The following is a 10916-nucleotide window of genomic DNA, read 5'->3' on the forward strand; positions in this document are numbered from 1 at the left end:
AAGATAAAAATGTCTCTAATGTTTAAGACCAATGTCTATCTAACCCAGCCTCCTCTTTCTGAAGTAGTCAGTAAGGGATGCTAAAGAAAATAATTTAAACAGAAGCAACTAAAAGCAAGACAAAATAGAAATCCATGGTGCTAAAGTGGAATAAACTCTCTCTTTGTTATGTTTTTTCAGCTTCTGGCAATATATCCCTTAAAGATTTCCTGAGTTAGAGAATCACTTCATCATGTTTAATATCTCTTGACGCTTTTCTTTCATTAATTTGTATAATCACTTTTTAAAAGCCATTTATGCACGTGGCCTCCACAATATTTTGTGGCAATCAGTTCCACAATGAAATTATGTGACCTGTGAATTTTCTTTTCTGTCACTTGTAGACTTATCACCTAATAATTTAATCATCTGCATGTAATTTTGATTGCTGGCATGGGATATATTCCCCCTTTCCATGATGTTCTTGCCTTTATATATTTTTATTGTGGTCTTCCTCAGTTATTCTTTTATTTTATTTTCCTTCCTTCTTTTTTTTCTTTTATTCTCCCTCCAAGCCTGAGTGTATTTAAATTGTCATTGGACATAAGCTATTATGTACCTCTGATCATTGTTGTCAGCCTTCTCTGTACCTTTCATAGTTCTCATATATCCGTTAGAAATGAGGGATTAGAAGTTTATATTGTATTCCAGATGCAAGTACCATCATAAAGTGAATTTCTATGGATCTCTATGGTTACATAGTATTTCATATTTTCTTCTAAAATCCCTCCTTAATAATTGCTAACATTCTGCTTGCCTTTGCACCACTGCAGGGTATTGATCTGATGTTTTGTGAGAAATATCCAATGACTACAAAATCCTATTCTTGGACTGGTGTAATGAATTTAGAGTCCATCACAGTGTTTGAGCATTTACTGCTGTTTTAACCATGCTGATTGCTTTATACTTGTTGACATGAAATTCCATACTACATTATATCACACAGTCAGTGAGTCTCATAAGTTTTTTCTGAAACTCTTTGCAGTCAGCTTTAGTTTAGTGTCTCTTGAATAATTAAACAAGTAATTAATAACTGTAGCATAACATATACACGAAAGGACTGAACAAAGATAGGACAGACATTTCTTGACATTTCATTGCTCAGCTTTGCAGGTTTAATGTTCTTTTAGTATTTGAAATCTCAGGTTTAAAAATTTAGCTATATTGTCTCAAGTAAATAATTATGTGTACACACACATATTATACAAGTATCATCATTACAATTAAAAAGACTAACTTTTATCAAGGTATTCAAAATACCAATCAGACACATAGAAATACCTTAAAGAAGAAGAAAAGAACACAAGTTATCCATAAAAATGCAAATAAGGACACAGAGAAGCACCCACTCTGTTTCAAAAGATCTTGTACTGCAATTTCTCCTAGACCTTGTAGCATACAAGGAAAATGTCTGAGTAGCAGTGAGTATTCTGCCATTAAACACGAGTAACAGTTGTATTGCAGTCAACACATCTTCATTTCAAGGTTTTCAAAACCCCTGACCTTTACTGTAGAAAAAAAAATCAAAGAAAGGAAAAGTAAATTCTTTTATTCAGGCTTGGAGATTTGCAGTGTTGTATGATTGACACAGAAAAAAAATTATGTTGTACAATTCTATGGCAGACAGGCCCAGGGCTATTCAAATGAGATCACTAATAACCATGCTGGCAAAAGAAATTTCTTATTAAAACCTTGTTAAGGAACTACAATAATTCATTAAGGGTTATATCATTATAAAAATCCATCATTGTTATAGACTGTTTCCTGGGGCTTCAGTTTAGTAAAGTTTGACGTGCCCTTTATGCTCCAAAATTAGGTAAAGCTAAAAATGATTTATGCACTGAAAATATTAAAGATTTTATAAAGCACAAAAATAACTACGCACAGCTTCCTAACCTTGGCATAGTACCTCAGGGGTTCATAGCAAAAGAAAAAAATGTCTTTTAAAATGGACTGTTTAAAGCCTTTTGTATTCAATGGGTCAAAACCTGCTTACATTAAAAACAGTGGGACTGTAAATGTCTTCAGTGGGAATAAGCTATTTCACATGGAAAAAATAATTTGAGAATAACTAAAGGTAGCATCAAAATGGGCTTATGACATGAGACCAAATTAATTTTACAAATGAAGAAAATAAGAAAAAAGAAAAGAAGAAAAAACCCCATGAAATATGAGCAACTGTGATTTAAAAAATATCGTGGGCTAAAAGCTCAATAGGTATTTTTGAGGATTAGTTTCTGTCCTTGTTCCACGCATATTTTAACTTCTAGCTAAAATTATGGAAATCATCTCCTCCAAGCAAAAACCTGTTATATGATTTGAAATGAAATTAGGAAAACTGCATCAAATGAAAAGATTATTTAAGATTCCCTCCGAGAAGTAATGGGTAAACAATGTGAAAGTTTTTGCCTGAATAGCAATTTGAGGATAACACCACATTATCCATTGAGGTCACCAACAGTGCCATAGTGATGCTGGCTGCAGAGTTCAAATTGCATCCAGGACAAACTGCTCTGAACAGAACTGCAGAAGAATGTCTGTCAGTGGCACTGGTTCATGATGAAATGGGTTGTTTGGATCTTATCTGATAGTGAGCAGTGTTACAAATGAACACTGGCCAATCCCTCACCGGTCATCAGCCAGATGTTTATATCCAAAGTTATGCACTTTTTCATATGCATCATTAAGATCCATTTAGTTTAATTCAATGCTCAGTTTTATTACATGCTCAAGTCCCAGTACTTCCAGAGTATCCAGACCAGCAATTTTTGCAGTAAATCCTGAAATTAATAGAAGTATATCACAATAATTGGCACACTTCTTGGCTTTGATGCTGGCAGGCCAAGTGATGAATGGGTTGTGGAAACTGAAATAACCTCTCACTTTTGTGATGATCCTTGTCAACTGGAATTGAATCACACTGGAAAGAGAGCACTATTGTTGCTTTAGCTGCACTATCTTTTTGGAAAATGGCTGATTTTTTCTCTCCACAGGGAGGACATTGAAAGATATTCTTTGTAAATACAAAATTTATGCATGGCCACTTTTGCATGCTCTTGATGAAAACGTAAAAGCATCTACATCTACAAAACCTTATTGTGAGCAAACAGGCACATATAAAGACAATAATTTCTTGTTAAAGTAACTGAAATTTTAATAACAAAATCATTATTAATCAGGATCTAATTTCTATGGAAAAGGAAATAATAGAAATATAGTTGAAATTTCTATTAGTGCACTTCCTATTTTCTAGTCCTTTTCCTGGTGGTGCTGTCACTTTCCCCTTGCTCTTGGAAATCCTAAAGCTGATGGCGTTATGGCCACTGAATTATTGCTAGCTGGACTCCTTTTCCAAAAGAAATGTGATCTTCATGCTGATTGTGTCTTTCTCCACATTCTAGGATCCACTTGGGGTAATTTTTCTGTGTTTGGGAATATCCTTTAACATCTTTCCTCTTCCTTTATTTCTCCACAGTTGTATTTGCTATCTTTGCTACCTCTAAACTCAGTTTTAGATGGCTTCTTGTCTGCCTTTCTGTAACTGCCTGATTGAATTGTTTATTCGGTGGGGATCTCCAGTGCCAGCCTGCACTCAATGCTTTATCCCTCCACTCCTGTGGTCCTCTACTCTGCATTCTGCATTCCCACATTTCAGGGGCTCTGCTGTAGTACCAGGCCTGCATTTTTCTACTCTATAATGTTGCATTAGAATATGTTACATCTAAACTGAGGGAACAAATGTTGCAGGAGGATCAAGACCACTTCAGGCAAAGCAGACCTGATGAGCCTCAGGCCTGAGGTTTTTGCAATCTCACTGCAAATCTTATGGTCTATTCTTTACAGAGGTAGTGCTCTGCTATGGGGCTACAGGATAACAGTGCGTTCTGTCTGTATTCCATTCAAGGAACCTTCAAACATAAAACCAATTCTCAGACGTTAGTGTGCTTCCTCTGTGAGGGCAAAATACATCTATGAATGCTCCTATAAACAAATAGATCCCAGCCCTTTATAGCGCATTTTTAACCCCATGATTCTTTGTGATATGTGTTTAATTGGCACATGGATTTTTTTTTTCCCCATTTTCACTAGAAAGCAAAACAGCTGACATTTCAGATTTAGAGAGAAGTAGGTAATAAAACTCTCTAGGTTAAAAAAAAAATATCTCTCTTTTTCCTCTGACATTTACCCTAGAAAAGCTTTTTGACATCAGGGGCAGGACATATGGAAGGATGACACGGAACAAAGGGAATAGGTTACCAGTCAGGTCTGAATGTAAATGAAATGTAGATACTGGGGTCTTTCTGGTTCCTTTAAGGTCCAAAGTTGATACTAGATATAATATTCCTAATAACCCATTCCTGACATTAGATTCTTATTTTCCCTGGCAATATATTTAAATGAAATAGGTAGTGCCACCTGCTGTGAGTGTTTAAGCCTTTCTCTTTCAAACCTCTCTGAAAATGAATAGGCTCATTTATTTTAATGAAACTCCTTTTAGTATGCACTTCAGGTGTGTAATCTAAGGTACCCAACTCAACAGCAGAATGGTAGGTAAAACAATGTATAGGATTATCACATATAAGGAAAATTTGTCCATCCAGTTTGAAAAATACAGACTTCCTGATTTTTCATAATTATATGGGAATAATTTTGATTTCTGCTTAGCTGCTGTTTTGCTCTCTTTGCTGGTTGCCAGCTGGTGTGGACTCGGTTCAATGTATTCAGTGTTAAATGTTAAGGCCCTGTGTGGTTGCATCCTAGTTATTTAGTTCAGTTAAATTTCCAGATGAATAAATGCAATAAGAAGGTTGTGGCATTTCAACCTCCACAGCATGTTTTGTCTCACCTCTGCAAAATGAAGAAGCAGTTAGGATATGCTGCAGTCTCTGAATTGCACTGGCTCCGTGGAGTGGTGTGTAAACCTGAGGAAATGCACATTTTATGCAGCTTTACAATAAGGAGACAACAATAAGCAAAAGATAACAAAGTTTAAGACTTTAGCCACTGTTATTCCAAAAAAGGTCCATGCCTTAATTCCAAGCAATGGAAAAATTAACACAAGATATTTTTCAAAGAACTTAGATATGACAAGAATGGGAAACATATGTTTATTGTACTTTACTATGGCTGAACTTAATATTGCATTGCTATAATATAGATATGGCAGATATGGTAACCACTCAAATAGTGCTATCTCTTATTAAAATCTTCCTTAAAAAAGATGGTTTTCTATTCTGTTGTAGGTATTTCACTGTAAATATAATGAATTATAACTCAGGTTGCTCAGCATAATCTGTAGAGGATTATTTTTCTCTAACTGACCCTTGTGTTACACATCTTCCAATCAGGCTTGATGCTGCTCCAAGAATATTTACACTCCAAGAATATTTAGGCCAGTGTTTATTTTAAATATGTTGACTACACTGGTTTTTATTTTTCATATTACTGTCTCCTCCAAATGCATCCACAGTCTGAACTGGACTAGCAGCTGCTCAGTCTGATGGCTGTCACCATTTCATGTGGCCTGCATCACACATAGGCCATGATTCAGAGCTAAAAAGGCCAAGGAGCAGCAAATCTCAGATGCATTAGCCATCCCAGTAAATCTGTGACTCACTAAGTTGTTTCACCTTCCTGTGGTATTGCTGGCATCTTGAGCTCTGCCTATGTGATTTGTTGTTGTTCATGAGAGAAAACTGTCAAAATGAATATACAGTTAACCACCAAAGTCTAACTGACCTGAGTCACTCTTTGTGCTTATTGGCACCTCTTCCCTCCAACAATGACTAAGTATCTGCTTTCACTAGAGCCTGAGGAGCTCTCTTCCTTAAATACCAAATTGTTTCCACAAACCATCTGTCACCAGCTGAATGGCTGTTTTTCCCCAGTTAACAGCAACTAGTGCTTACTCCAGCTGTAAATCCCTGATGTGGTTTCATAGAATTTTGTCTTTAATTCTTTTTTCTGTTTCTATCAATTCATCATAGGAGCATGTTTTTTTGAAGTCAGGGGAAATTCCAGTGTACTGGGAGATTAACAGATCAGCTTTCCCCATTCCAATTTAAAAAAAAATGAACAACTTTTTACCTTCCTTTCTTCTTTGTGCTAATGATCTGAGCTGTGAGTGACTCTTGAAGAGTATCTGTAATCATAGAATTGTCTAGTTTTATGATCCCCTTAATTTTCTTTTCCTTATTCTCTTTGGTCTTGTTTCCCTTGATTATTACCACAAGGGGTGTATTTGGCATGGGCAGGAAAGAAGGAGAAACAACATCCTCCAGCAACAACACCTTTTTGTACTTAAGTTCTTGATTGTTTCAAAACAAACACCAAAACAAGTCCAGAGGAACAGAAAATGTTTGATTTGCTTGTTAGAGCCAGAAGCTATGCTTCTCTGCAAAACAAATGCACATCTGTCTTGCTGAGCCAAAAGCAAACTCAGTAGGAGGAAAGTCCAGATTTACTGATAGGACCATAACTGCTCTGCAAATATGAATTATCACAAAACCATTTAGAGCTGATTTGATATACTGGCCTAATAATTGATTTGAATTCCAGGAATGGTATAAAAATCAGTCATGTCTCAAAGGGGATTCTGGCTTCCTTTTGTTTTCTGTATCGTCTTTAGGAACATGCTGTAGATACATCATACCAAAAGAAGAATTATTTTTTTTTTTTTCATATCACAGGGCAGAAAATAAGAAAGAGAAAGAAAGGAAGCAAAAAACAACCCCCTCCCCCCAAAGAAGAAGAAAAACAAACCTAAAAAACCCACAAACAAACAAACAAAAAAAGAGATCCCAGACAGTGTTTATGATCTTCTTCTTTTGTAAAATTGCCTTAAGCAGGCAAAGTTGAAGTTGGACAAAAGCAAATACTATGATCATAGATAGCTGCAGTCACACGGCAGGCATGTTGCAGTGGAGTTCACAGCGGATTCTTTCTCTGGAGTAAGACATGCAGCACTAGAAATGGCAATAAGCTTTTAGCAAAGATGACACAGATCAGCAGTTTTATCAAAGGGACAGACTAGCTGCAGAGAATTTCCCATCCCACCACCCCATTTCAAAGACACATAGAAGCATCTAGTGAATCAGAGACTACATTCCCATAGAGCTTCTTATGACAAGTGCTGTCAAAACCACATGCTAGTTTGCTGGTGTTTATTGAAAGGTCTTTTCTTGTGGGGTTTTGGATGTTTGGTTAGTGGGCTGGTTTTTTTGTTTTTTTTTTTTTTTTTTAATAAAGAAGCTTTTTATTGATAAGCTTCAGGTAAAAAATGGGGGAATAAAGACACAGATTTCTCCAAATGTCAGCTACAGAAGTTGAATACTGAAACTTGAAATAAAATACAAATGCTTTCATTTAAATGATTTATCCTCTGACATAAACACAAAAAAAATCCAGTTAGATAAATCAGTTCTTGAAATTAAATTTAATATAAAAAAAATTGTCCTTTCCCTTTTCCTAACAATAACAACAAAAATTATCTCTTTTACCATAATTTGCAGAATTTGTCAAAATTAAAGTCCAGTGTTTGTTACACTTCCTGCCTGGAGATGCTGCAACTAAAAAATGAAAAAAGCAAAATCAAAACCAAACCAACCCACCCCACCTCAAACCAACCAACCAACCAACCAACCAACCAACCAACCAACCAACCAACCAAAAAACTACCCAACAGACAAAAACCCCAAAACAAACAAAAAATCCAAAACCAGAATAACAGAAAAAAATGAAAGAAAGAAGGAAGGTTGTTTCTCACTTTTCTGTACTGAGAAACCAATCTCTAGAAACACAAAATTGACTTGCTCTGGAACTTTTTAAAAGAACAACAGAGAGTTAATCAAAATGGCTGTCCCAGGCCTGAACTGTAAAAATGCTTCATGTGGGAGCTACTGGCATTTCCAGCCCACAATGGGAAGGAACTTTGTGTATTCTATTTCTATCATCTACCTTTACAGGGTTTTGATGACTTGCCTTGCCAGGACAGCTGCTGGTGAACTAAAAAATACATCTGCATGTCCAAGTGCAGGTGGGATGAGGTCCCACAAAAAAAAAAAAAATCACCATTTTATTTGTTTCTTAATCATTTGTGATTTTGTTATTATTTTTTCTGTTTAAAGAAGTGCCCATCCAATGCCTTAGGCAAATGTGCATGAAACTCGAAACAATCCCATCAGTGTCTTCTGAGGACTAACCAAGCAGCTGGTCTGAACAGAAAGAGCTTTCACTGGGATCCTGATTGCTCCCCAAGCAGCTCCTCTCCTCCCACAAAGGTGCATTTCAGCAGACCTGCTGGAAGTCTTATGTGACATATAGACTCCCCAGGCAAGCCGGTCTTTAAAATCTGCTTTTAGTTCCTCTGGCAGCTCTGCTACTCCAGAGATTTCTGAGCTTCTGTTCTTTGCTCCCATGCAGAGAGGGATGGTGGTCAGGATAAACACGTGGAAAAACAGAGCAATGGCACATTTCAACGTGGAAGTGAAGATGAGCAGAAAGGGAGTTAAAAGGTGGATATTTTTAGGAGATAGGAGGGCACAGGTGTCCTTTTGTACTAAGTAAAAAAAGTTCTTTAAAACATGTTTTTGCCTTCACTTTACCAATCAGCATGCATGGGAATCATACATCTGGAGCTATGGTGTGTCTGAAGTTTGAAGTTTATTTCAAAACAAACCAACTTTTTGAAGTCCATCCCCTTGTGTCTGCTTTGAGTGCCTTCTGAAAAAAAAACAAACAATAAGGCAGCTAAGGACAAGTTAGCCAACTTCTCCTTGCTTGCTCATGTGTTTTGAGGCTCACGCAGGGATAGAAGCCATTTGTGTCTTCATATTATAAAAGCCAAGCCAGTGCTGATTGTTGTAGTGATTTAGCAGCAGGTTTCCTTATGATAATATTCAATACTTATATTGATATAAGCTTAGTAAGAATAGTTTGGTGGAATGGAATTTAGATTCAGATTTAATTTCCCTGAATGTAGGTGTCTAAAAGAAAGAAAAATATATACATTTCCTATTTACTTAACAGAGATTTAATCAATACAACCAATGAAGCCTGGAGAGCAAATCAAAGGTCCAGCCTTTAAAAGTCTACCTAAGCTAAGAGTGAGTTGAATTATTCTCCAGGATCTTCTGAGTGTCCTGATTTACAGCATCCTCAAAACTGCTAGATGCTCTTGTCCCAGTTTTCAGCAATGCACTTGCATATGAACACAAAATCCCTTGCCTATAAAGTTTGGTGGTTTTTTTTTTGTTTTTTTTTTTTTTTTGTTTTTTTTTTTTTTTTTTGTTTGTTTGTTTTTTTTTTTGTTTTGTTTTGTTTTGTTTTGTTTTGTGCTCTTGGTGTAGTGAGAGGGGCACAAGGCTACTGGTAAAACAACAAAGTTAGAGGTAGCCTGGCTTCAGAGCAGCAGCCATTTAGTTTAAGGGCTACCCTCCAACACTCACCTCCCTATTTAGGTTCCAAAAGAAATTAGTGATAATTTCAGAAGGCCTGAGTACTGTCAGTTCTGGGTGAAGTCAGCATTCTCACAGGATAGAGGAAGTTTCAAATTTGTTTGGTCAGCAAGTCTAAATTTAAACAGGTAGCCATATTTATTTAAAATTTAAAAGAATTGTATTTGTGAATCACACTGACACCCAATGGTGTGAATCAGACAATGGGAAATTTTCAACAGTAAAAAACTGCATCAAATTTATAACCAGAGCAATATTTTTAAAAACTGTTAAAATTCCTGTAAAATAATCAATAACCTATTTCAGGAATAAAAAGAGAAAATTAGAGTTTTACACAAATTGAAAGAATGTTAATGGATGAGAAATTTCATGAGAAAACTTTAAACCTTAAAGATTTAATTCCAGCAGCACCTAAAATTCAGCATGTTGATGTCAGGGCAGTCCATGCCCTGCATAACCTCAACAAGTGAACTTCAAGACAGCCTTGGGATTTTTCTGTGATATTGCATAGAGAATACTGGAGAACCATTTTTTGTGTATCTAGGGCAAAGGAAATGTGGACAGAGAAGAAAGGAATGCCCGGAAAAGAAAATGTATGACTATGAGGTTTTCCAAAATTATGTTTGTGACTCTACATCTAGATAAAGAATCACACCACAAGTGTCTCATTATTATGTTAAAAAACTCTGGAAATATATATATCTGCGCACATATCAACACTGCTGTTAATAGTGAACAGAAGTGCTCCGGAGATTCTATGATCATACTTACATGCACATGTGCACACACACGTGCAAATATTAATTACAGTTAGAGGTGTATTCCATTTGGCCCTTTTTTTGTTCTGGTATAAGCCAGAATTACCTGGTAAAGTCAGTGGAGCTCTAAACGCCAATGGGCATGAGACTAAAATGGGTTTTATTCCTCGTTAGGAGGGTTTTCCTTCCTTCCTTCCTTCCTTCCTTCCTTCCTTCCTTCCTTCCTTCCTTCCTTCCTTCCTTCCTTCCTTCCTTCCTTCCTTCCTTCCTTCCTTCCTTCCTTCCTTCCTTCCTTCCTTCCTTCCTTCCTTCCTTCCTTCCTTCCTTCCTTCCTTCCTTCCTTCCTTCCTTCCTTCCTTCCTTCCTTCCTTCCTTCCTTCCTTCCTTCCTTCCTTCCTTCCTTCCTTCCTTCCTTCCTTCCTTCCTTCCTTCCTTCCTTCCTTCCTTCCTTCCTTCCTTCCTTCCTTCCTTCCTTCCTTCCTCCCTTCCTCCCTTCCTCCCTTCCTCCCTTCCTCCCTTCCTCCCTTCCTCCCTTCCGCCACTTCCGCCACTTCCGCCACTTCCTTCCGCCACTTCCTTCCGCCACTTCCTTCCTTCCTTCCGCCACTTCCTTCCTTCCTTCCGCCACTTCCTTCCTTCCGCCACTTCCTTCCTTCCGCCACTT

At 37.0% G+C, this 10916-nt stretch overlaps 2 long non-coding RNA genes across 4 annotated transcripts in view; one reads left to right on the forward strand and one right to left on the reverse strand.

Annotated features, from left to right (window-relative positions):
• LOC135295461 (uncharacterized) overlaps window positions 1-10916 on the forward strand; it is a 131854-nt gene that overhangs the window by 10875 nt on the left and 110063 nt on the right. The window lies entirely within an intron of this gene.
• Window positions 1169-10529, reverse strand: LOC135295457 (uncharacterized). Of its 3 annotated transcripts, none has more exons than XR_010357563.1 (4): window positions 10359-10529; window positions 7539-7607; window positions 4886-4961; window positions 1169-1547 (listed from the first exon to the last, which is right to left on the reverse strand). It is a non-coding gene; the product is annotated as an uncharacterized LOC135295457 (long non-coding RNA). The 3 variants fall into 3 exon arrangements; XR_010357565.1 differs by lacking the exon at window positions 1169-1547 and adding an exon at window positions 1816-2959; XR_010357564.1 differs by lacking the exon at window positions 1169-1547 and adding an exon at window positions 2985-3947.

This window comes from Passer domesticus, chromosome 2, assembly GCF_036417665.1.
Source record: "Passer domesticus isolate bPasDom1 chromosome 2, bPasDom1.hap1, whole genome shotgun sequence".
Lineage (NCBI taxonomy): Eukaryota > Metazoa > Chordata > Aves > Passeriformes > Passeridae > Passer > Passer domesticus.